The 24,400-nt window shown below is 37.1% G+C and overlaps 2 long non-coding RNA genes across 2 annotated transcripts; both read left to right on the forward strand.

Annotated features, from left to right (window-relative positions):
- Positions 1-7,856, forward strand: LOC139125923 (uncharacterized). The gene is made up of 3 exons (XR_011550408.1): positions 1-254; positions 3,032-3,172; positions 5,661-7,856. It is a non-coding gene; the product is annotated as an uncharacterized lncRNA (long non-coding RNA).
- A 3,936-nt stretch (positions 7,857-11,792) lies between these two features.
- Positions 11,793-19,723, forward strand: LOC139125852 (uncharacterized). The gene is made up of 3 exons (XR_011550381.1): positions 11,793-12,010; positions 17,152-17,292; positions 19,105-19,723. It is a non-coding gene; the product is annotated as an uncharacterized lncRNA (long non-coding RNA).
- Positions 19,724-24,400: the final 4,677 nt, after the last annotated feature.

Raw genomic sequence — 24,400 nt, forward strand, 5'->3', positions numbered from 1 at the left:
TCGATTTTGCACAATTGACAGTGCATAAAAAACGAAAATGACGACGAAAATGGGGGATGCGAAAATCGTGGTCGGAGTACTGTTTTTCGTTGGAGCTTGTATCTTACTCGCCATTAGTACAGCAACTAATTATTGGGCGTATCGAACGATAGAGGGGAAGGCGGTAACGGTAGCTGTAGGTTTGTGGCGGCAATGTTTTTTCAATGATGATGAGAAGGTGTGTAAGAAATTTACCGAAGATGGCGATCTACGTGGTGAGTTTACCATTTATTAATTATAATGAACGCATCATTCATTTACTGTCAGCGTACCGTTCATTTTTGTAGAATGCATCATATGCATTGCGAATAAGCAAACATGAACACGGATGACGAATATTCCTAAACTTAAATCAGTATTGGCAATCAGTGAAATTGTGTGCCTTTATTTTCACCATACGTGAATATTTAGTCAACTCTTAACTCGCTATATCTGTTGATGTGTAATGCGGCACAAGAATAGCGGAACTTAAGGTTCCAAGACAAGAAATATACCTTTTAAGCTAACGATTCTCTAGTGGTCAATAAGCTAACAACCCCATTAAAGTATATAATTTAATGGAAGCCTAGATATAGGGAAACACTTTTGTTATAATAGTGTCACCATTGTCTACATAACTATAACGTGACAGGTAATTTGCATAACCATTCAAAATCGGTTTTCCCTATGTTTCGTTTCAATGCTTTGATATATGTGGCTGAAATTCGTGTGAATACAACTTGAAGCTGTCATAAGGATCTTCAAAAATTTGTCTCAGAAGTTTTTTTAACCTTTTTAAACAATTTTTGTGCAAGAAAAACTTCCAGAGCGGTGAATTTAACACTAGCTACTTTCTTTAAAATTGTGCTCAAAAAGACTGAGCAAGATAAACAGATTTGAGACACACTTTTGAAGAGCGTTGTGACATCTTGCATTCCAGTAAGTTTGAGTCAGATATTTTGAAGTATTGAGACAAAACATAGGGAAAACGGATTTTTAAATGGTTATCCAAATTATCTCTTACGCGATAGTTACGTAAACAATGGTGACACTGTGGTTACAAAATATTTTCCTATATCTAGGCTTTCAGTAAAATGTATAATTAACAGGGGCTCTGAGCTTATTAATCACTAGTGAATGGGGAGGTTAAAAAAGTCTATTCTTGTCTTGGAACCTTAAACATGGTTTTACCCTTATATGGAGTATCGTCGCTATTAGAGAAACGATTTCTGATATATACTACAGTGAAAACTCACTGAGGAAAGTCGAAGTCTCCGTTGTGCATGACGATAAAAACCCCACAACCATAGACGATTTTTATCAGTCGAGCTAGACTTGGTTCAAGTCTGTAATTTTTGATGTCCATATAAGAATATAACTGCGGGTCTTAGACGTATCATAAGTTCAAAAAACATGCTTAAGGTTCCAAGAAAAGAGCTAGACTTGGCTCAAGTCTGTGATTTTTGAATGTTTGCAATTGAGTTGGGTGAACGCAATGATTTGTTTTTAGTTTTCATGTGAAACGCGTGAGTGGGGTGAACGCAATGAGTGGGGTGAACGCCACAGGGGAGTTTCTCCTGGAATCCGGCATAAACTAACTCACTGCTGCGCAGACCCAAAGGTGACGCGTAAAAACCTGGCCCGAGGCCTGAGCTGCTAACTTCAAAATAGGTTTGTATGAAATAGGAGAGACACAAGAGAAACTATTACAAAGTTATTTTTTTAGAAATTCACCGACTTGAACCAAGTCCGACAGTCGAGCATAGAATAAATGTTTTCAAAGTCACACCTTTCACACAATCCATTCCAGCGGCGCCTGGCGATTTCAGTGTGTAGTTTCCGTAGCAAAACGATTGACAGATACTTCACTAGACAATTTAAAGTAGTCGTATGTTCCGTCACGATGAGTAGGGCAGTTATCAGCGGTGAAAACCTCAACATCTCTGGCCATGTATGAGCGACTTTGAAACATTGCCAACATCGAGTTTCCTGCCTGCGGAAATATTGCACAGCTGTAACCTCCAATACGTGTACTGAGCACATTCCATGCGCAGTGAAAGCAGTTTTAATAGTGTTTAATTATTTGCTGATAATTTAGTTCGCACCTCGAAAACGAAAGACTTAAATGTTTGCTCAAACTATCATCATCAAGCAAGCTTTCAGCCCATAGTGCAATTTTGATACTACAGATTATAAATTACCAAAATTTGCTCATTTTGAAAGTCAAAATGGCACCATCGCTGTATTATCTCTAAGTAGAAAAAATTAAAATCCCAATTTTCGCAAAACTAAGACGGTGAAAAGTTTATTCATTCGATCGGATTCAAAATGACCTCCTTAAAGTGAAAGGTTAAAGGGCGATTTTAAAAGTTTGAGAGTCTGAATATCTGTCCCGAGACACATTCTGACTAAAGCGCACTGCTTTATTTAGGGAAGGATCATTTGTTATCCAGGGGGGTCCGGAAGGTTGATGAGGTAGCATTATTTTTACCCGATCCATTGTATATTTTTCCACTTTCCCGCTTTTTTGTCAAGCCTTCTCTGGATTATGTTTTTTATGAAAATTTGCTTGGAATCCTTTTTTGGAGATCTATTAACCCCCGACCCAGGAATCAAATGGTCCGGCCCTTAAATGATGCAATATCGACTGAATGCTAAGTCCTGTGTACAGATCTTCAGACTCATCCACAACATATATTCCTAGCAAAAACATTTATATACATTTTTTAGTTCTTTTTTCTGGTTAAGTTAAACCCAAGGCTGTCATCACAGTTGATCAATAGGCATATTAGAGTGAGGCAATGTGTGTTGTACGATGAAAAGGTTGGTTAAACAATTTCAAGTAACAAACGTCCCTCCATGACGCAGGGATTTTTGCATCGGTCCCTTTGGTCATACAACGGTGCAACACTCGATTAGGTTGACCTACAGAAGTAACTCTTGTGATTTTCTTTATCTTACCGTGATGTACAACAAAGAATAAACAGTTCTGACTATTATTTTTACCTTACAGCTTTCATGTATGGTGTGCGAGCATTCACCGTAACAGCATGCATCGTTGCTTTCACTTCTTTGCTCTGTACGGCGTTGATATTCACTGCAGGGAGAACCAAACAACGCATGGTAGCCGTTGGAATATTGTATGCCAGCGCAGGTAGGCAAATGGCAAGAACGTGTAAGTACACACACACACTTGAAGTATAGACGGATTTGGTTTTTGTCGTATTTTTGTGCAAGGATGTTTAGGATGTAGAGACCTACCAGTTCACATACTTCCGCTCCGTCATAACTCCCCATTGTGACGTCGAACATATCGTTATTGTCTCGTTTCGTCCATGGCTGATCTTTATCGAATAGAAGCGATTTTCTGGCGTTCATTATGACGTTGATATTCTCATCGGATATTACGGTGTACTGTTTCGCAAAACAAAGTGACTTGCGTAGAATTTCTTCTGTGATAGACGGGTAGAAATTGACAATGTCAAACACTATGAATTTGTAGCTACTTTTGTCTGGTATGGCCTTGAACCAGTTTATCACTGATGTTGAATTTCTCCATTGATTGACGCCAATGGATGATCTTATCTCGGCATTTATTCTGTCAAGCATCTCCTTACTTCACCCGTCACAATTTCACTCTTTGTTGGTTGATAAGTCTGCAGGTTTGGCTGTTGTCAAAGTTTGTCTTTGTGATATGTTACTCCGCAGTAGTTTCTCGTAAAAGGGTATTAGTGACCTTGTAGAAATTTCTCGTTTTGTCGGCAGGCACGAATATTTTATCCGATTGTTTGACAGTTTAGATGTCTGCTTTTAGCTTGTTTTGGAAGGTGTCACCCGTCTTCCTGAATTTGATCTTTTCTATCATCGCAAGCATGTCGTCCTCAAAAGGTTTCATCATTTCAATCTGTGGTGGGCATTTTCTTGTATTGAAGCCGAATTTCTCCTTTTGTGTGTGCTCATCATTGCTGTCTCAATCCCTCAGGAAATAAAAAGCTTTCCATCCCATGCGTTTCACCAAGCTTTCAACCTTCTCTATAAGTCGGGTCTTGTAGACATTCATAGACGGAATGGGGATGTTTTTGCTTGTGATATTAACTGTTTCCAGATCGAAATTGAAAACGAAAAATGCGAAATCGAAAATACAATGTTTAACTTCATGGTAAGCTGCAAAACTGCTTTATTACATGCCTCGAGGTGACTGAAAATCAGTGCATTGATTTGAATAGGACATCCGGGATGTTAACGGGCCGGTGAACGATGTACTGACCGGTTTCCATGGTTACCCGGGCCAGTGAAGCCTTTCGATGTTTTCGACGTCAAAGTAGACGCTTAACGCCAGATGCAAAATATCCATGCGCGCACTGCTATTTTGACTTTCGTTAAAATCTGTTTGATGCTGGTCGATAATGGTAAAATTGTTTGAAAATGCCTGCATGTAACTAAATGTCATATAGCATTAACTGTGAAGAGGCATGTAATAAAAATATTATTGCCTGAATACATGGGTTTATGTGCCCTCGCAGCAGGAGACAATTTGCCCTCCTGGTGTCAGGCAAATTGTCACCTGCTCTCGGGCACATAAACCCATGTATTCAGGCAATAATATATATTACGGACACAGAATCTAGACCGTTAAAAGTTTGTTTGTTTGTTTTTGTTTCGGAAAATTAATCGTACAGCTTCTTTTCACAAAGAATCTTACACATAGCTGATACAAATCTTAACAAGACACATTCAATAGGCTAGGTGCAGTATTGTGCACTTAAATGATATATAAAATATACGCAAAGTGTGTAGATTATGTAAAGCAGCATTCTCTCACAAAAACTGAGATTGGTCCTCCCGAAAAGCACTTTGAGTTTGATTCTTACTCCTCTGTTGAATCGTGCTACAATATCAAGTTATGGAATACCGCCCATTCCCAGTGGCACTGAAGAGAGCTACAGTCCTTCAGCAACATAGATATATGTCACAACTCATGGTTTGATCTGCTGACAAATCTACGCTGTTAAACAACTAAACGCTCTGAGTTGGTTTCAAATTGTCTCGACCAAAACAAATATTAAACGCCACCCAGAGAGATATAATTGTACGTCGCAACCATATAAATTAGAGCGTAGAGTGTAGTGTAGGATAGCGGAATGCATGAATTAACTTATTACTTTGTACTTGAAGTAACAGATATTATGACTTTGAAATAGAAGTAATTTGTGTTATTATAATTAACGCTCTGCTTTCCGCATCGGGCACTGTAATTTCCCACGAGGACCTCCCCCCTTCTCTCTCTCTCTCTCTCTCTCTCTCTCTCTCTCTCTCTCTCTCTCTCTCTCTTCTCTCTCTCTTCTCTCTCTCTCTCTCTCTTAAGTCTTCAAATGCAGTAAAGTTATTGACTGAATCGATCGAAAAAAATTAAAAAATCTTGTCACCGCGCCATTTATTAATTAAAACAAGCTATGACAAGAAACAAGTCTTTCTTGGCTTAACATTGTTTCTTGCAGACACAGTCGTCGAGTTTGTTATGTTATATAATGATTGATTTTTTTATCAATATTAGGGCATGCGTGGGGAATAAAAATACACTGCTTTAGAATGCTCGGCAAAGAAGCAAGGTTAGTAAAGGGTTTCTCACTCTCTCTCCCCAGGCTTGGTCGTTTTGGCTGGAACAACCTTGTTCGCGATTGCTTCTCTCTCATTGGCGAAAAGAAAAGGCGTCGAGTTTTCGTTCGGTTACTCCATCATCTCCGCCTGGGTCTCAGTTGCCTTTGCAATCACAAGCGGGTTAATCATCATCTACCAGGCGTATTTTGGCAAGGACAATTACACAACTCTTCCATAGCGTGACAGTTTTAGAGTATCCCACCGATATCTTTTTTTGATGCTGACAGGTAATTCCTTTCATAGACGTCGGCATCAGTTGCAGTTTGTCTTTCTATTTTTATGACAATGAAAGTCGCTTAGCTTCCTTACAGATTTTCGCATGTTGCCTGTTCACATAGTTATCCGGAATTATATTACCATGCCCTGTCCATCGCATTTCAATATTATTGGTTGAGCTGAACCACGTGAATGCCCACAAATACACGGTAATGGTTTGTTTACATGCCCGTGAATATGAATAATGTTGAAAACATAGTGACTTTACGGTTAAAACGAAAATTGTAAGTGGTACAAGACCATAATCAATCACAAAATAAAATGGAGCGTTTGTTGGCCAAGTATAGACACTTGGGTCCCTGTTGTCGTTCGCATGGGAAATTTTCGTAAATTTTTACGTTTTGTGGGCTGTTCGTTATATTATAAGTGAAATAACAGACTCCGCGCTGACCATTTACGTTTATTTATAGGCAAAGGCGAGAGGAAAGCCAAAATTTACGGGCACGGCAAGCCTCGCCGTTCATTTTTAGCTTACCTCTCGCCCTTGCGCATTAAAAAACGTTAATGGTCAGCGCGTCATCCTTTTATTTATATGTAGGTTTATATTTCCTTCCATATTAAATTGGATTTGTATTGTCTATCGTGTGTTGTTGTGTGAAATGTTTGTTTTTTGTGTCGTGTTGTTATGTACTTGTCATTTTGGCAGTGTATATTCGGTGTTGACCTACAGACGGATCATCCAGCTGGCTAACCATTTCTCACGCAGATTCATCAACTTTCAGATCTTTACCCCCCCCCCTTTCAAAAATGGTGCATGCCTTAGATAATACCTTTGCAACACATTGAAGGGAATTTCAGAAGTCATTCCACTTGTTGCATGTCCACAAATAGCCAATGCCAAGACACAATTCGTCCAATCCATTGTCGACCACAGCAGAAAGTATCTCTAGAACACTGAAGGACATCGCATTCCCAGTAACAAACATGAGTGTAGGGTAATGAGATCACCCCTGAAAGTGGTCCAATCCATTGCACACTCCCTCATGAACCCATCCCGATCATTATAGCATAGCACATTCAACCCGGAACCAACATTTTCTTTAATGAAAGGTCGACGTCATTTAGTAAGACTGTTTTATTTCGGGGAAACCATAGGCGAATTGTTGTAAAAGTGTCGAAACCTCTCTTTACTGCAAGAAGATAGAAAATGCACACAACAACAGCAACAACAGCAACAACAAATCAAGTAACTGAACTATTTAATAGCGCAAGTCATAACATCACTCATTTAATTTTCTCTGCTCTTTGCAAGGTAATGTCAAAGAAAGATGATATCAGAAAAAAAACCTTGAATGAAAAAAATGATCGTTCAACTCGACGTTCTATACCCGATTTACATCAGTGAAAGTCACTGATAATCTTAGGTCTGTCAACACTCTTCTATTTTGTCACCTAAGTAATTTTCTTCACTTTAGGGGGAATGCTTTTTACCTCATTTTTATTATTTACATCACTTCACCATAAAACGGGATTAACTTTCTACAGATTTTCCGAATTTGTCATTCTACTTTTCCACTTTCGTCACAGCAGTTTAATTTACTACTTTACTTTCTCCATTTTTATCATTATGATTTTACCTTTCCTCGAGATATCTATAATAATAATTGCATATTTAATTTCTGTCGTCTAATTTACCGATTTTGTAGCAGATTCAGATATCTATAATAATTATGCATGTTTAATTTCTGTCGTCTTATTTACCGATTTCGTAGCAGATCCAGATATCTATAATGATTATTGCATGTTTAATTTCTGTCGTCTAATTTACCGATTTCGTAACAGATCCAGATATCTATAATGATTATTGCATGTTTAATTTCTTTCGTCTAATTTACCGATTTCGTAGCAGATTCACATATCTATAATAATTATTGCATGTTTAATTTCTGTCGTCTTATTTACCGATTTCGTATATGTAGCAGATCCAGATATCTATAATGATTATTGCATGTTAATTTCTTTCGTCTAATTTACCGATTTCGTAGCAGATCCAGATATCTATAATGATTATTGCATGTTTAATTTCTTTCGTCTAATTTACCGATTTCGTAGCAGATTCACATATCTATAATAATTATTGCATGTTTAATTTCTGTCGTCTTATTTACCGATTTCGTAGCAGATCCAGATATCTATAATGATTATTGCATGTTTAATTTCTTTCGTCTAATTTACCGATTTCGTAGCGGATTCACATATCTATAATAATTATTGTATGTTTAATTTCTGTCGTCTAATTTCCCGATTTCGTAGCAGATCCAGATATCTAAAATAATTATGCATCTTTAATTTCTGTCGTCCAATTTACCGATTGAGAGTGACCGTTCCACCTTTGTTGTAAGCCATTTTGAACTTTTCCTGTCGTTTTTGAATTTTATTAATACTGTTTTATACTTTTCGGTTTTTGTGGCAAGTTTTTTTATCCGTTCATAGCATTCTTTTAGAGCTTAAGTCTGACCTATCGCGCATGGTCGAAACCTCGGTGTTGTAAACGTAGTAAAGGGAGAACTAAAGTCGATAACGATAATAATCATTTATTTCATGACTTATGACCTCTTGCTAAAGTGTCAAAATATGATCACTAGTTGTAAAAATACATCATGTCACATTATATGTAGAAACTAAATAAAGTTACATTATTGACTTCAAAAATTCTCCTCTGAGCTTCGTTGCATAGAAAATGTACTGCGATTTCTGAGAATGTGATCAATTGTTGATGTGAAAAGAGTACTGAAGTTACACGACTATATAAACTAAGCTATTGTCTGCAAATAAGGTCACCTAGTTTACTCGTAACAAAAATATTTCTCAAAACAATCTTGGTTATGTGACATTTATTGACAATTGCTAACGATATTGCTATACAATAATATACTTTCAAAACATCCAGCAAAAGATCCTGCTTGATATATAATATATGATATATATAGATAGATGAAGTACACTGCGTGCAAAATATTGTTATTTACATACTTGTCAAACAATATCATTGTTTACTTTTGCTTTCCTTATAGTCTTTGATATTGACTCTGGTTTAAATTTTTTTCTGAACATAAAGGAATAAAAAACAGAATAAGTCAACTTCCTGCATTGCATTGTTTCTGTACTGGTTGTTATTAAAAATCTGTTTGCCTTTTAAAGGGCCTATGACATCATTTCAAAATTTTCATTTTTTCGCTTCAAAAACTCAGCTAGGGGACCTGTCTATGGATTGCATATTGTGTCAGTTCGGAAAGATGTGCGCGAATGGCGAAATTTGACTACTTTTTCGTCGGTGGTGATCAGGGGGCCTCTGCGCACCCGAGCCAGGCAGCGGTATTTGCATATTGACCAACAGGTACAATTGACGTCATTGTACCACGTTATTGTCACGAAAGGTATTTAGACCACAAACAAAGTCAGCTATATAAACAGTGCTCACCGACGCCCCGCCAAAACAATGATTAAAGCTGCAGCTATCATCTGCATTGTGATTCACGCAGAAAAAATGTTCTTTACAAAAATACTTCAAATAAAAGTTCGAACCAAACAAGCATCCATGCATGTATCAAAACTTCACAGGCCACACTATTTTCTCTTCCAACCTATCTTCATGGGTAACAAACCCAGAAGATATTGTCAGGGATGGATTGCAGAAAAATAAAGACTATAAAAACGATAGCGTAAACGCCGACTGATCTCTTCATCATATTTTTGTCTGATTCGATTTGGTCCGCCATAACATTGTGTCAACCTGTTGATTTGATTTGAATTTCCATATTGCAGATGCTTTCAAGAAAAAAGTTGGCATTATTCTGTATGTAAATGTGTTCGATATTAGATTTTTCTCTATCAAACTATTCTTGGAATCTACATACATCATCATTTCTTTACCTCACAGTTCAGATCCTTGAAATGCTAAAAATATCGCTTTCCATGCTTTGTAGAAAAACGTATGAAGTCAGGACTTTGGAAGTTGAGACATTCCATTTCCTTGTGTACAATGTACGACGGCTGAAGGTAGTTGACAATAGGACAAGAACCCATGACAGATAGAGTGAATGATGACAAATGACATTTCACAAGTATAGCATGCATCTGAATTGTGGGAGTTTTATGTGTCTTTACACAGTCCCTCTATCCAATTGAGAATGTACTGTTGTACAGCTATCTGAGAAGAACTGTAACTCTTCTTTACTGTTACCAATAAAACATTCATATACAAATGAACAGCATATCAATATGATGATTGCAATGTTTATCGCCCAGTAATAGAAAGGTAATCTCACATCTATGAACAAATGTTTAAATTGTACACTCCATGTCATGTATACCCTTATTTTGCTTGCACTTACACCGAGTCTGACAATATATACGCCACACCTGGTGCCGGTTAATCGTCTGTCAACATCTGTGTCTGCCTTCTGTATTGTCTATCAAAATCTATTTATCTTCCTTTTTATTGTTGTTATTGAAGTGACATCTCCCGCTTTCCGTCAAATAATTAGGTTACCGAAAAGCAAGAGAGCAGACAAGCCCAATCGGGTTTGGATAGCTTAGGTGTTTTAAGTGTGAAGTTAATAATTCAAAGAAGACCGGCAAAGCAAGAGAAATACGAGTTTTGACTAATTATGCAAAGCTGGAATCTTTTACCTTTCTTGCCATGTATTTCGATCTTTTCTATTTTAGATTAGGGAACTGCAAGACAAACATCAAAGATCTACTTTTTATGTTGTCTTTTTAATTTCGTTCCGATGTGCCGGGGAAAGCTTATGGGTATTTTAACGCGACTGGAGGCAGATGCAGTTTGAATTACTGGACTGTATCAAACATACTAAAATACTTGAAACGGAGAGTATATTTATATGACCTGAGACTAACACATTTTCAATGACTGTATTTCGCCGAAAACGTTAAAATATCGATTCCAAAGTAAGTGCACATGACTGCACATGACTATCGCAAATATCATTACTTATCGATTGATTGAAGACTGTTTCATTGCCCGCAGCACCTTGCCTGCTAAAATGCACCCAACACATCAACTCTCTTTCTGCCCTGAGGGTTTGGAAATCGCGAATACGTGGATTCGGGTCAATTTAACATCATCTGACGCAACAAATAAACGTCTGATCGATCTGATTAATTCACAAGGTCAACATAACAATGGCACCCTGGCCCTGACCTGCAGTGGCCCCCATACCCTTGTTCTCATTTATATTCAATAATGTTTCATAGTGGACATTTATCACGGACACAGAACAGTTTGATGACGCATATGTTCTTCTTAATGTTACCGTCACTGTGATCACAGACACTCTGTGCTGTAATGGGCTATTGCCTTGTTAAGGCGGAATGCGCCTCGGGGACAGATATTGAACTTCGGACTCTTAATTTCGTTAGAAAAATATTGATCTACCATTTGTAGGGCTCATGTAACACGCTAGGAATATGAAAAATTTTCACCGTCTTAATAAATACAAATGTCGAAAAATTGTGTTTTGCCAATAGAGCTAACGCATGGATATGGTGGCCATTATAAATTTCCGAAATCTGTAAATTTTAAATAATTGCTTCTTTAGTCCAAACATTTGCAGGTGACCGCTGATTTTCATTCTTAATCTGTTATATGAATGCTTGAAAATTTCATTGAGCAAAATTTGAGCGTGGTGATATTTCTTAGGAGTTCCAAAAGGGGAAACGGTCAAGAAAACTGTCATGGTAAGATACTATGCCGCATGGATACTGACGTCATACGGGTTTTGAAGGTATTTCACGGGGGGGGGGGGGATAGCGCATGCGTAATTTAGTAACAGCCGTTTTGCTGATTTTGCACCATAGTGAGTAACAACGACACACAGCTGCAGGACGAAAATGGCAGACGCAAAGGTTGTGGTCGGAGTACTGCTTTTCGTCGGTGCTTGTAGTTTACTTGTCGTTAGTACAGCAACTAATTTCTGGGTTTATGCAGAGCAAAAGGGAGAAGAGATAAAGGAAGGGTTGTGGCTGAGTTGTCTTTTTATTAATGGTAAGCACGAATGTAGGAAAACGTTCATGGATGACCAAAAACAAGCACGTGGTGAGTGTACCAGTTATTAATTATGCTGAACATACCATTCATTTATGGCTAGTGTACAATGTACCGTTCATTTTGGCAGAATGCACCATGATGCATTCCCGATAAGCAAACACGAATACGGTTGACGAACATTTTCAAAATTGAAACAAAAATGGCGATAGGCGAAATTGTTTGCCTTTATTTTTCACAATATGTGAATTTTCAGTTATTTCTTAACACGCTAGACCTGTTGATGTGTAATGCGACATAAGAACAACAGAACGAACGTTTGCATTTTTAGCTCACGTGTTCACACGTGGGCTAATGTCATAGCGATGTCAGTCTGTTTGTCCGTGTGTGTGTGTGTGTGAGTGTGTCTGTCTCTCTGTCTGTCTTTTTACACGATAACTCAAGAACGCCCGAACAGATTCAAGTCAGATTTGGTACACAGGTACCATTTGCTACTTGCAAGAACTGATTAGATTTTGGTTAGTGTGGCTTGCATATTAATGAAGTTATGCATATCATTTTTTCCGTACAATGGTTTCCCTATGGAGACAGTAATGACAGTGTAGACATATATCAAGAAATACTGCACAAAATTTCATGAAACTTTTCACAGATGACAATCTCAGAACATTATCATGATACTGTGAGTGTCATGTCAATTCTCAGCTCATTTGCATATTTAATCAACTTTTATTATTCGTGACATAACTCTGAAATTCCTACACCAAATGAGTGCAACAAATATTGATCTTATATATATCTAATTATACGTAGAAGCATTGGGCAGTGTCAAGTTAATCAATAGCTGATTTGCATATTCTATGAACTTTGTAATTAGGAATATAACTCTGAAATTACGGCACCCAAGTCAGTGAAATCTGGTACAGATATTTATCTGATAAATATCTAATTGTACTAACAGGCATTTGGCAGTGTCAAGTAAACAAATAGCTCATTTGCATATTTTATGAAGTTTTGTAATTAGTCATATAACTCCGAAATAATTGCACCAAATGTGATGAAATCTGCTGCAGATACTGATCCAATAGATATCGAATTGTGATGCAAAGCACTTAGTAGTGTCACAGAGTAATATCATAGACAGAGTGGCAACACTTGCATGCTTTTGTTCCATGGTCGTCTCTGTAGACTATTGGCTTTTCATATTAAAAATGAGCTTAAAGGTGTTAAACATTTTGGAGGCTTGGTTTGTGGTTGATAATTACACGAGATTATGCGAAACATACGACGAGATGGCATCGTACTGCCAGTCGCGTAGCAACCATAGTTACTTTGTGAGCTCTCAGGCCAGAAACACTGCCTCACGCCAATCAAAACATAACACGCCAGCAGTTTCAGAAACATGTCCTTTCTTGGCGCACGTGTAAAAGACGGTATGACTGACCGTAAACCATTGAGTAAAACCAGACAGTATCGATAAAAGACTTTCAAATTTGGTTCAAACACACTCATTATATATTCATTAAAATATGAGAGGAATTTTTAAAACGGTAAAACCCACTTTCCTGAAGCTCAAAACACTTCCGTTTTCGCCAGCACATCAATTCCGATCAGCACCACACGACAACAACAACACAAGCTTTGTCGAACATACTTTCGCTGAACAATTGGTGAAAATCCGAAAATTACCGAAGGGTGCATGGTCCGGCACTCTTCGGAAAAGAGAGCCAAGAGCTTCGGGAGGCGAGGCAAACATGGATTGCTTACGTAACCGCTTCACGCCTTAAACAATAGCTGTTGCCACTCTGTCTGATATTACTCTGTGGTAGTGTCAAGTTAATTAAGGTTCATTTGCATATTTAATGAACTTTGTAATTAGTGATATTACTCCATAATTAGAGCATTCCATTTGATGAAACTTGCTAAAGATATTGATCTGATAAATATTTAATTATACTGAGAAGCATTGGGCGTGTCAAGTTAATAATTAGCTTATTCACATATTAAATATTTTTTTTGTAATTAGTGATTTAACTCTGAGAGTACTGTGCGAAAGTTTGCGAAACCTGCTATATCCGATTGTTCTTATTACACGCCTCACACGGGTGTCGATTATATTGGTATGAATGGGGTTTATGACAGGAGTATTGAAAAACGTAATACAATAATTCCAGATAATTACTCTGGCAGTAGACCGTATACACGTCTAGTCTTATCAGAAGTCTGTCTTCCACTCCGCGTCGTGTGTCCAATTGAACTGCTGTCAGAATATACAATGTCTGTCTTTGTTCTTGTGTTTTGATTAGTGATTATCCTGGGGTCTGCAAATGTTGCGTGACATCTCCTTGCTTGTTGTTTTGTCACTTTAAAATGAGACAGGTCAAAGGTACAATTGTTTTACACAACTTCATAACAGTCAAAAAGTATGCAGTAATTCATGTCATACTGAATTATTTCATGCGTCCAGTTGTGTGTGAGAAATGTCAATACATGTCGAGTCGTCAGCAGTCAATTTCAATGCTTGACAACTAAGTTTGTAATTTGTCAAACTCAAAGTCATTCCTTCCATTCAGGGGTCAGATTAGCAGGTCAAGTTGTTCTGTTAAGTAAATGCTAAAATTTTCTAGTCTGTTTACTGGATATCCAACATTCTGTGAATTGTAGTCTAGTATTAATGAACCTGTTGTAAAGCACGTGAGCATATTCAGTTTATATCTGGTTTTATATAGTCTGAACTTATGACAGCTCTTGCAGTAATGCCCGCCTATGGAGTGTCGTTGTTATGAGAGAAACGATTACTGATATATATATATATATATATATATATATATATATATATATATATATATATATATATATATATATATATATATATATATATATATATATATAATTTTATATATATATATAATATATATATATAATATATATATATATATATATATATATATATATATATATCACTGAAAACTGACCGAGGAAGGTCTCTCCGTTGTGCATGACGACAAAAAGCCCACAGCCATAGAGGATTTTTTTATCAGTCGAGCATAAAATTAATGTCTTCAAAGTCACACTTTCGCCAGAGGTTTCAGAGTGTATTTTCTTGCGACAAGACGATTAACAGGGATTTCACTACTAAGCAGATGAATACCGAAAACGTATATGATTTTTTAGTTTGATATACACTGAAAATACGAATGATATCTTTCATAGTATAATTTCCTTCATTTGAAATTGATAAAAGACAGCCGGAGAAATATCATCCCTTAAACAACCGTTTATTAATAGCCAAGATGCAATTAAATGTGCAAATTATCCGACTCTGTGGAAAAAAACCCATGCGAATGCTATAAAGTAAAAAGTCCGAAAATTTTCACCTTTAAAAATAATACCTTTATGCGATGTTTTAAGTAATTCAAATGAAAAACAGATTACAAATTACAATAGATAGTTTTGCCAAGTGCAATTTACTGTTCAAAATCAAAAGGGACAAAAGCTGTAATGTTTTTCTTCTTTATAGTTTGGCTAGTAATTGTACAATTAGCACTATTATTGTTTATCAAGAAACTTATTACAGCCTAAACATCAATATTTAAGAACATGTACATATGAATTCTCATATCTAGCAAGTTTGGTAGTAGGAAAATATTTAATAGTTACCCCAGAATACAATGAGAACTGAATTTATATTCTTGGGTGAAATTCCTAATATCATATCTGTTATTCATATCTGCTCTTTCAAACACCCTATTCTCATCACATACATTTATATCAGCTGTAAATATTTATCAAAGCACAGACTTAGCTTGTTTTGAATCGGAAAAAATATGCATAGTTTCCCCATAGACATCAAGAATCAACATATATCAAGATATTCCGAAATCAAATTTCTGGCGCACTTTTAACTATCCCGGTCTGATCACGTAAATTGAAAGAATTATCAAACGTCTAAAAATACACAGATTTAGCTAGTTTTGTATCGGAAAATATCATTCATAGTTTCCTCATACACAACAATGTACAGTGAATCAACATTTCGGGGAAATTCAAAAATCAAATCTTTTGCACACTCATGCGTTTGTAACTGCCTCTTCTAGTCAAGTTCATCATTATTAATATCATTATCAAGCATCTATAAATAAACAGATTTAGCTACTTTTATTTTGAAAAAAAAATATTTAGAGTTTCCTCATAGACGCCCATGTACAGTGAATCAAGATTTTCGTTGAAATCAAATATCTCTTGCACACTTATATTTCTACTTCCTACTTCAAGTAAAGGACGTTTTTATAAATTATCAAACATGTATAAATGTACAGAAAAAGCTTGTTACGAAGAGGAAATTGTCAATAATATGCCCAATAGATTTCAATGTATTATGATTTGATATTTTTGGACGAATTACTACAAATGTAAGCTTATATCGGCCACATCTTGCCTTGAAACATTTGTGATAGTTGCGTGAAAATGATAACCCTCCTTCAACTTGAAGGCACGTATGGAATGTGATGACCCTACAAAATTGCTTGCGTGAATAATGACCACCCACCCCAGAAAAACACAGGCTCTACCTCTATAATTTCAATCGAGTTCCTGACTGAATGCCAAAGCCTAACATTCTGATTTATCAAGAAATACATTCGTAGGAAACACATCCGATATTAATTTTTTCCGCTATTCCCTTTTTCCGTTATATACATTTGTTTGTTCTTTTCTTCTGGTTAAAAGTAAACCCTGTCGTCACATTCGATCAATAGGCAGAGCCTATAGTCGAGCAAATGCGTGTTGGTACAATGATTACGTTGGTTAATTTTGCAATATACTTACAAACAAAAACCGTCATTCAATTAAGCAGAAAAGGCTGTATCAGTCACTTTGGTCATAAAACGCGGTGCAGAACTCAGGAACGTTGATCTATAGAATTAAAGGTATACAGTCACCTGTAATCTAAGTATGCCCATATACGGTCAAAGGGGCGTTCCTTGGTATTCAAAATGCCCATGTGAGGGCGCTGTTTTTAAAAAGCGGCCACCCGCTTAAAATCTGTGATTGGATAGATTTTCTATTTCCATAGTAACTGTGGAAAAATTGGAACAGGTGACAGTACACCTTTAACTCTTGTGACTCCCTTTATCTTATCGTTTTGTAAAACGAAGAGTAAACACGTCTGACTGTATTGTTTTAATTTACAGTTCACATAATTGGTGTACGAGTATGCATGGTAACAGCATGTATCGTTGCTTTCATCTCTTTGCTTTGTACGACGTTGATATTCACCGCAGGGAGAACCAAACTACGCATTGTAGCCGTCGGGATATTGTATGTCAGCACAGGTAGGCTAATGGCAAGAACGTGTACATATGTATATATGCCAATCGAACAGCGCTATCGCAAGCGGGGGAGAGGGAGGGGGGTCGTGGCCTCTGCACTTTCAAAACAGTGGAGGGGCCAAGATATGGATTGCCACTTTTCATTATGGCATATCTATAATGTTGCCATCTTTTATATTCAACAAGTCGCCTTTCGCATTTCATTGTTTTAGTAAGTGTAAATGTAAAAGTGCTTTAATTAAAACTGCTCGCTTTCTATACACATGTGAGATTAATAAAATGAAAACGCGTTGGGTCTACTTAACACAGACTTAGATATTTTGTATGTACAAGTAAGGTCTAGTTTACATGCTCACGGGTAAATTCTAATGAGCCGCAGGCGAGTATCGGAATGTGTACACGGTCAGCCGATGAAGCTGTTTGTGCAAAGCGCCGTTTATGTTTATTTTCTTGACGGGCAGATCAATCTTCACCAGCGGGTAGGACTCCAGCGTGTCGCTGGCATTGGAACGTCAGCACGTACAACACGAAGAGAATGTGACGGGCATATTGTGTCAGCAGAGTTCTTCCGTTTATGATTGAAAAGGCAGCCTAATAGTTCTAGCTGTACGAGGTTGAATGAAATACTGACTCTCTAATTTATGTTTTTGGAGACGTATTCTAGAGTAGCCTAGAAAAAAAATACAAAATGCAAATTGAAATGTTGTAAATGGATGCGTCTCTGAGCATGTTACGTTGGCATTAGTTCAGTCTCATATCCTCTAAGTCCTATGATTACTTATCAAATGTCACGTGATTTACGATTTCCAGCTCAGATATAAACACGAAAACTCGACATCGAATATACAATATTTTCATAAGTAACCACTGTACTTTTCGGATAGAGGATTTAGACTGTTGAAAGTTTGTGTCTTTTTGTTTCGTAAAATTAATAGTACAGCTTTTTTTACACAATGAATCCATATATATATATGCTAGATACATTCACAAGACTTATGCAATTTGCTAGATGCAGTATTGTAAAGTATAAGCGAAGTATGTAAATTATGTAAAATAGCATGCTGTTTTTCGTCCGCCTGTGTTGAATTGTGCCACAATATCAAGTTAAATGGTCACTGCCAATTCCCAGTGGCGCTGAAGAGAGCCGCAGTCCTTTCAACAACGTATACGTAGGTCTATTATGTCACAATTCACGTTTACAGAGCAGCACGGTCCGTCCACGTGCGTGACCTGCTGACAAATCTACACTGAAACAAACACTCAGAGTCGCTTTCAAATGTCGCAAACAAATTGAAACAAATATTACTTATTAAATTTTAACACCACCGAGAGATATTACGGTACGTCCCAACCATATAAATGACGGTGATGAGCTAGAATCCTTTTCTTTCGCCTAGTTTTTCAAAACAAGTTATGACCAGAAAAAAAAACTTCCCTTGGCCTAATATTGTTTCTTACAGGAACAGTCGTCGATTTGGTAATGATATAAAATAATTAAGTTTCTTATCGAAATATAATTGCATAGCTTGGAGTGAAAAATACACTGCATGAGAATGCACGGCAAAGAAAACACGATTGGAACTAATTTGGTATAATTGGATGGTGAAGTAATGCCTTTAAAATCTGCAAATGTTATCTCATCTGCGCTTCTTTTTATATTACACACTTGTTTTCATGAGTAATATGCGATATTGCAACATTCAGCTATATGGCACTTAACACTTTTGAGACATTTTATGAAAATCCAGTTATTCCAAATTAGTTCCAATCGTGTTAGAAGCAAGGTCAGTAAAGGGACTATCATTCTCTCCCCAGGCTTGATCGTTCTGGTGGGAGCAACATGGTTCGGGATGACCTATATCCCATTGGCGAAAAATGGAAATATCGCGTTCTCATTCGGTTACTCCATCATCTCCGCCTGGGTCTCAGCAGCCGTCGCCATTACAAGCGGATTAATAATCATCTCCCAGGCATATTGTGGCAAGGAAAAGTATACAACTCTTCCTTAGATATCACGTGACAGCTTAAGAGTATACCGCTAATATCGTTGATCTGTTTGATGCTGACTGGTATTTCGTTTCGTAGACATCGGCACTATGTAGTGTGTTTTTCTATTTTGTTTTCAAAGTCGCTCAGTTTCCTTACAGACATAGTTTTCCGCCACGGGAGGCCAAACATCATAGGTCCATATTTCCTTTTCACCTTACTTTGCGTATGTTCTGTGAAATGTTTGCTGTTTGTTTTGTATCGTTTTTAACTTACCATCCTGACTATGCAGATCCGGTGTTGACCTACAGATGAATCACCCTGCTGGCGAAGTATTTCTCACGCAGATTCATCAAATTTCAGATCTTTACCCTTCCATTCAACAAAATAATGTTGCATACCTTTGATAATACCTTTGCAAAATTTACACTTGGAAGGGATTTTCCAAAGACATGTCGACAAAAGTCATTGTCAAGACACAACTTGTCAAATCCAACGTAGATCGCAGCAGAAGGTATCTCCAGAACACTGAAGGACATCGCACACCAAGCAACAAACGCAAGCGTAAGATAATGAGATCCCCAGAAAATAGTCTAATCCACTCGATCTCCATCATGAACCCATCCCAACCAATTATAGTAAAGCATGTTCAACCAGGAAACAGAATTTTCTTTAATGAAAGGTCGACGTAATTTAGTAAGACTGTTTTATTTCGGGGAAACCATAGGCGAATTGTGTGAACGTGTCTAAACAATACTATACTGCACGAGGACCGTAAATGCACAGAACAACAAGAACAACAAGAACAACAGCAGCAACAACAACAACAACAACAATTCAAGTGGCCAAACACTTATAATCAATAGCGTAGGTCATAACATCGGTTATTTAATTTTCTCTGCTCTTTGCAAGGTATTGTCAAAGAAATTTCGTATCAGAAAAAACCTTCAATATGAAAATGATACTTCAACTCGACTCTATATACCGGAATGACATCCATAAAAGTCACTGGTAATCTCAGGTCTGTCAACCCGCTTGTATTTTGTCACCTACGTAATTTTCCTCATGTTAGGGAGAATGCTTTTCACTCATTTTTGTTAATTACATCACTTCATCATCAAACAGGATTAACTTTTTACAGATAATCCGAATTGTCAGTTGGCTTTCCCACTTTGGTCACATCAGTTTATTTAACTGCTTTACACTCTCTTCGTTTTTGTCATCATGATTTTAATTTTGATCCAGATATCTATAATAATTATTGCGTTTTTATTACTAATTTACCGATTTCGTAGCAGAACTGATCGTTCCGCCTTTCTTGTAAGCCATTTTACCTTGTTCTAGTCCTTTTTCAATTTCATTATTATTTTACACCTATTGGTTTATTGCCTCGTTTTTTATCCGTACTTGATATTCTTTTAGAATCTTAAGCTGACCATTTTGCGTGATCAAAACCTTGGTATCGTATGTGAAATAACGGTTGAACTAAAGATAATAATAATTCATTCAATGACTTATGACCTCTTGCTAAAGTTTAAAAAAAAAAATCAGAATCCCGGCAACTGATCACTAGTCGTAAAATGCATATGTCACATTATTTGTAGAAACTAAATAAACTTATATTATTACCTTCAAAACTTCTCCTCCTAGCTTCGTTGCATAGAAAACGAATCCTGCTGAGATTTCTAGGAATGTGATCATTTGTTGATGTGAAAATTGTACTAAAGTTATACATAATACGACTTAAGAGGCGGGTGAAAATAATAATGAGTTCTGTTATAGTATTTGATGCTCCGTGTTTCTACAATACTTGGAACAAACAAAAAACGAAGTTCGTCCGACACAAGATTTGAATTACACATTTCACACGACTATCGTTTTATCTATTTGATAGGTTATAGTCTAATTCCCAGTTTCAATTTTCAAAGTGTGCGCTGCAGTTCTAAATTCATAAAGAGCGACTTTTTGTCTATACATATGTGATTCAAAGCGAATATACAATATATTGAAGCTCTTCGCACAAGTAGCCTCGCTGCCATGCAACATCATTAGTCGGCTGCACTTCAAGCAATAGCCCTGCAACATCGCAAGCACATTCGATACAAACTGAGTGGGTTGTACTGTGAGAAAGATCTGGATGACCTCTCTTAAAATACATGATTCCAAAGTCTGCTTAGGATTGACAGGACTCAGCAAAGAGTTTTTTATCACTAAGATCGCATTTGCGAAATGAAACCGAGTACATATCACGGACAGCCGATCGTTGTTGTCATTTCATGCAGCTAATGTATAACCACTTTCTGAATGTACCAAATTTAGTAAAATAACTATTTTTACAATACCTACGAAATGTTTCATCAAAAAACGACGCTATGATTTTCGATTCGAAATGTCCCCGATCTGGGCTGTTACTAAACGACAATCACTGACAAATAAGGCAGCCTCTGTGAAACTGCCGCACTGCTTGATCCTGATTTTCTGTTGATTTCTGTCACAAAATAAATTCAATAGTTTGCCTATACCTGCATTTGGATATTACGTGCTCTGAACCTAATAGAAATGGAGATGTTTCATGCATATCCAGCGATTTTAAATATACGTAGTCACAAGATTCCGCAGAGATTAGCGAATTGTCGCTGATTACTTTTAAAAACCTCGTTTTGAAAAGAAAACCATATCTAGTAAGGTCGTACACGTGTGCTTACAGTGAGACCTCGCCGCTCTGTTCAGTACGTGTATTATTTTAGGTCATTGTGTTTTCATTGGTCATTGTGGTTTCTCTCACAAAGTCTTCATACTGTTTTTGCAATTTATTCTTTATCTTTTCTCTATTGCCCACAAGTAAAGCAAATATGCAATGTATCTCGAAGCTCTTCGCACTGGTAGCTTCGTTGCCATGCAACATTAATATTAGTCGGCGCCACTTAAAATCGTAGCCCTGATTAATCGCTTAATACAAATTGAGTAGGTCGTACTCAGACCTGAATGACCTGTAAAAATTTGTTCTAAAGTCGCTTGTGATTAACAACAGTCAACATTTTTTTTTCCATCTCCTAAATCGCATTTGCTAAATGAAACCGAGTACACATACATCATGGACAACCGATCGTTGTTCTCATTGCATGCACCTATACTGCATAATCACTCTCTGAACGTATGAAATGAAGTAAAATAACCTTTATACTATCAATACCGATTTTTTCGTTCTAATGACGCTATGACTTGCGAGTCGCAATAACCTCGACCTGGGCTGTTGCTAAGCGACAATCACTAACAAATGTGCTGTGAAACAGCTGACCTGCTAAAATATGGTTTTCAGTCGATTTCTATGACAAAATTAATGTGTCTATACCTATGGTTTTGTATTATTCATGCTCTTAACCTTAAGAAGTGGGTGTCTTATGCATATAATGTGTTTCCCTTTTTATCAGCAATTTACCCTTGCTTGCTTTTTGCGCAGTAGGCATAGAACCCATCATGACAGTTCTATTATCTGAGTACTACTGACTATATGCCTCCCTTAAAATCACATTGGGCCAGAGAGGAAAGAGACATGCTTTAAGCGATTTTCTGATATACGAACATTTAAATTAAGGTACAACAAAAGGAAGCATCTAGTAGTGTGAGTAGTATCATGTCGCTATGTACCGACTCCATTGTTAAAAAACAAAACAACAACAAAAACAAAGCAAGACAAAAAACTAGGCCAGAAAGATTCTCTGAATCGCTGCTTCTACTTTCGCCATTGTTTATATTCTACTATGTTTTGAAATTGCGGCAAATAATTTACTTCCCTATCGCAACTTTTGGGCATTTTTGGCAAATTGTTTTTTCTGTTTCCTTCTTGGCGCATATGAAAATGGTAAAAAATGTTCTTTCGACACTGGCTGATTTATCATGACGCCATTATTCAAGACAGTTTGTAAAGTCTCTGACTACGAGTCATCAGTATCGACGAAACATGGTTCGTAAAAATAAAGAAATGAATAAACACATTCTCTCGCCGCTTCCAAAGTTCGGTCAAAAAATCAGAAGAACAATATACTTTTTTTTTCGCTTGCCTAAAATGAACATATTTAAATGAATAAATCAATGTAAAAAGTAAGTACAGTGGTTGATTTTACAAATAGGCGTCTACGTATGTGTACGCTCAGTCCATTGGCGTCCCTGACACGCCTTAAACACCAGACTTAGACCTGACTACGACTAGGACTGACAAACGCGAACACAAATCAAAGGTCGCTTTTTATCTGATCGCTTGGTATCGAAACTGCTGCTACAAAATTGGGTTATATATTTTCTGGGGAACAGTAAAAAAGTCCCTGGCAAACATTGACGTACTCTTTACTGTTGCTATTGTGACGCAGATTGCAAAATTGTATCGCGTATGATACATCTTTGAGTGACGTCTAGTCGTCCAAGGGACAATGAAGTCCTCCCTACGCAGAATTACTGAAGTTGGCGGCAACAAGTCCGTCCAGTACAATCATTTGCTGGGTGTAGAATAGGTCAATTCTGTATCTAGTTGCTTAATCCATGGTTCAATTAAAGTGAACAAACCTGCGAGAATATTGATGGCACGCCTGGACCTCACCAGCAATCTTCGTCGGTTTTTAAATAGCAGAGAGATTTGCGTTCTTTGTAATGGTTACCATTAGCATTGCTCCAGTGTATCTGAAAGGTGAAACCGTTCCAGACGGGTAACGTTTAGAAACGTTGAGACCAAAAAACCAGCTCAGTGCTGACACCATCGCTGCTAGTGAATTCTAGTTTACACTCAATCCGAAGTAAGAAGAAAAGCAGGGGGTTTGGCCACGGTGATGCACTCTTTGGGAAAGTCGGTACCCATGCATGTAAGCAACAACACCACGAAGGTTGTCGTGGTGCTCTTTGGTATTCTTTGATTTTTGTCGTATTTGTCCTTGCGAGTCTACCTTGACAGTGGTAACGGCTCAGCCGTTACAATCACATTTTCTGTACCAAATAAGTATAATCCACTTAGTTTAAGTTGAAATTCTTAAATTTCACCTCCAGGATTTGCCCATCAGTCGTCCTCAACCATGTCCATAAATCAGGCTTCTGGTGGCTTGGCAATTTTCATGTATATTTTACTTATATCTTTCAC

This window comes from Ptychodera flava (genome assembly GCF_041260155.1).
Source record: "Ptychodera flava strain L36383 chromosome 3 unlocalized genomic scaffold, AS_Pfla_20210202 Scaffold_26__1_contigs__length_13983176_pilon, whole genome shotgun sequence".
NCBI classification, from domain to species: domain Eukaryota; kingdom Metazoa; phylum Hemichordata; class Enteropneusta; family Ptychoderidae; genus Ptychodera; species Ptychodera flava.